Source organism: Rhinopithecus bieti, unplaced genomic scaffold, assembly GCF_001698545.2.
Source record: "Rhinopithecus bieti isolate Rb0 unplaced genomic scaffold, ASM169854v2 scaffold_32422, whole genome shotgun sequence".
NCBI lineage: Eukaryota > Metazoa > Chordata > Mammalia > Primates > Cercopithecidae > Rhinopithecus > Rhinopithecus bieti.
This window is the reverse complement of record NW_016814631.1, coordinates 620,685-624,007: the sequence shown is the minus strand read 5'-3', so window position 1 is coordinate 624,007 and position 3,323 is coordinate 620,685.

Sequence of the window (3,323 nt, the reverse complement as noted above, 5' to 3'; positions counted from 1 at the left end):
TGAGAGGTTCAATAAAAGTTTTGATTTTATATATTATCTGACATGTGCTATTGTTATTAGGATAGGAACAACGGTTTCTTCTAGATTTCCATAGTTCAAGTGGAAGTAGGGTTTGTATGTTTACTTTCTTGATACAGCATTGTATTTTTAACATTCATTCGTGTTGTTGCATGTAGCTGAAGATTATTTATTTCCCTTGATATATGATATTCTATTTTGTGTATATACCACAATTTATTTATTTCCTATAAATAGGCATTTGGGCAGTTTCTAGTTATTTATTTTTATGAACAGCATTGCTTTGAACACTATTATTTATAGCTATTGGTGTGCCTTTGTAAGTTTCTCTAGCTTCTACACCTAGGAGGTATTGCTGGATTATAAATATGCTATTGTTCAACATTACAAAATAATGCCTTTGCTTTCAATTTTCATGTATGCCTCCACACCTTTTGAGCAATATAGAAAAAGCAAACATATCACATATGTTTATCCTCTTTCGGTTATCACCTGTTTATCCTTCCATTTTTTATAATCTCTTATGTCTGAATTGATCCTGGATTTTTGTTTGGATTGTGGCTTCTTATGTGGCTTATGATCCAGCTCTTGCACTCTGGTCTTTATGTTATTACTTTATTTGCCTGATTTTTTACTCTCAGTGCTTTCTAAACTATATTGGCTTGGACTTGCTACTATAGTTTGTATTGCTTTGATCTCTATAGAATATAATTCCGCTCATTTTATTCATCCCCTCAGTTTCCAATCTCAAGCTTGGGTCGATTGAGCCAGTGTAATGACTGGGTATTTTTTCTTGGCCTACTGTATGTGTATGTATATGTATATGTGTGCATGTGTGTGTGTATTAGTATCTGAACGCTTGAAGTCAAAGTCACTCCATCAATCATGTGTGTGTGTGTGTGCATATGTGTGTGTGTGTTTGAGACAGTCTTGCTCTGTTACTCAGATTGGAGTAGTCATAACTCACTGCAGACTTGAACACCTGGGCTCCAGAGATCCTCTTGCCTTGGTCCCCACTGAGTGTTGGGATTACAGGCATGAGCTACCATGCCTGGCCAGTCATTATTCTTTAGATAGATTTAATTTCACTGTAGAAATTGACCTGATTATTTAACTAGTTACAACTACAACCCACATTTTTTTGCTTTCAAGGGACTGAAGAGAGATCAAGTCAAGATTTAAATACACAATTCAATTCAAGAAAAGTGGTTTATTTCTTTTTTTTTAATGCCTTCAAACTATAGGATTCTTAGCTGATTTCATAAAGCACAAATTAAAATTTTTCTTTCCGCTTTGGTCTCTTTGAAATGAATCTATGAACCAAGATTAGAGTGCCCATGGGAAGGCATTAATGGTGGAACCATAATACATATAAAGACAAATTTAGTGAAAGATTCCATGTTTATGCCCTTAAGGTCAATTGGCTGGGAGTATATTTTATGATAGCAGAAATACAGGAAAAGAACAAGATAGGAGTGAGAGAGGAACTAAATAAAGGAACTCTTAGTTTCTACATGCTACTAGTCTCATTTTCCCTAGGGAAATATTGTTTTAAAGCAGCTGTGAGGTGCATAGAATCCTCTTCCCTTGATAGTGTTCATTATAAAATTAGGAAAAAATCCATGGTCTGTGCGTTCAGAGGGATTAGAACCTAACAAAGATTAGTATGCCAATGAATACCAATGAATGCATTAATAAACACATGGTAGAAAACACATACAAATACATATAGATATTCAGAAGGATGTAACTGAGTGTTAAGAAGTAGCTGGATCAGAGTAGGTTAGGCAAGAAGGACAGTTCGAGAATAAGCAGCCTCATCAAAAAGAGAGTGTAGTATGAATACAAATATTTTCTTATTCAGAGGTATATTTTAAAAATCTGTATCTTTCTCCCCTGCCAGTTGGACATAGCATTGTACTGGGTGCTGCTGATGCCCTGCTGAGACACTCTTTACTGGTCCTGCCTCTAGCTGTGGTGACTGTTGATTGCAAAGGGCTCACAGCTGTCCCCTCCTCTGGGGAACAGTCTGAGCTATGTGGTCTCAAAGAGTGGTTCCCAAACAAGCAGCATTAACATCACCTAGAAACTTGCTAGAAATATAAATTCTTGGGCTCCATCCCAGAACTACTGAATCACACACTCTAGGGTTGGGCCCAGAAATCTGTGTTTTAATGAGCCCTCCATGTAATACTGATTCACAGTGAGGATTGAAAAACACTGTCCTGGCTGATGGGAATCACTTCTGAGAGTTCAGACACCACCCTCACCCCACCGCCACAGCTGATGACTATTACAGGGTACAAAAGACCAAATTCCCTTCCTTTGGGGTAGGGGGAAGGTCGCAACTCCATGGTGTGATTTATACCCTACAGAAAGAGTCAACAAACTGTGGCCCCTTGGCCAAATCCAGTCCACTGCCTGCTTTCGTAAGTAAAATTTTATTGAAACAAGGCTGGACTCATTTATTTTATTATCTACGGTTGGTTTCGTGCTACAATGGCAGAATTGAGTAGGTGCAAGACACACTATTCTGCTCTTTACATGAAAAACCTGCCCAATCTTGTTATAGAGCCTCACCTATCTGAAAGCATCAGGCCGAGGCTAGATATCACTGACTACATCCTTGCTTGATTCTCTCACCTCTCTATTCTGCTTCCTTCCCTCCTTTACAGATTGCTTGCCTAATCTCTACCAGGCTCTGCTTCTAGGAAACCTGAAAGCATACTCACATGCTAATTTGTTGTTGTTGTTGTTTCTGTGTTAGCCTTGGCTTTAAGGGAGCCCTGAAGCTTCCTGTACTGATGCTGAAGGAGCAATTCCCCCCTAGTTGATCTTTTGGGTCAGAGCTACTCTTCTTAAGAAGGGATGACACTTCACTTCTCATCTCTGCAACCCCCAGTTTTTCCTTGGGTTACTTCTCTAATAGAGTTTCTGTGACTTCCTGGAACAGTCTGTTACGCTGGTTCCAAGCGTCACATGTTATTTTATCTCATTTGTCTTTATAATTTATAGGGCACCAGAAGCCTATATGACATTTCTCATTATACGCTTTTGTCACCGTCCAAGGATCTTCGGTAATTCAAATAAAAGTTAGACAAAACCATGCACCGCGGCCAGGCACGGTGGCTCATGCCTGTAATCCCAGTACTTTGGGAGGCAGAGGTGAGCAAATGGCCTATGCCTGGGAGGTGGAAGCTGCAGTGAGTCATGATCGTGCCACTGTACTCTAACCTCAGTGAGCTCTCAACACAGTGAGAGCATGCCTCAAAAAAAAAAAAAAAAAAAAAAAAAAAAAAAAAAAA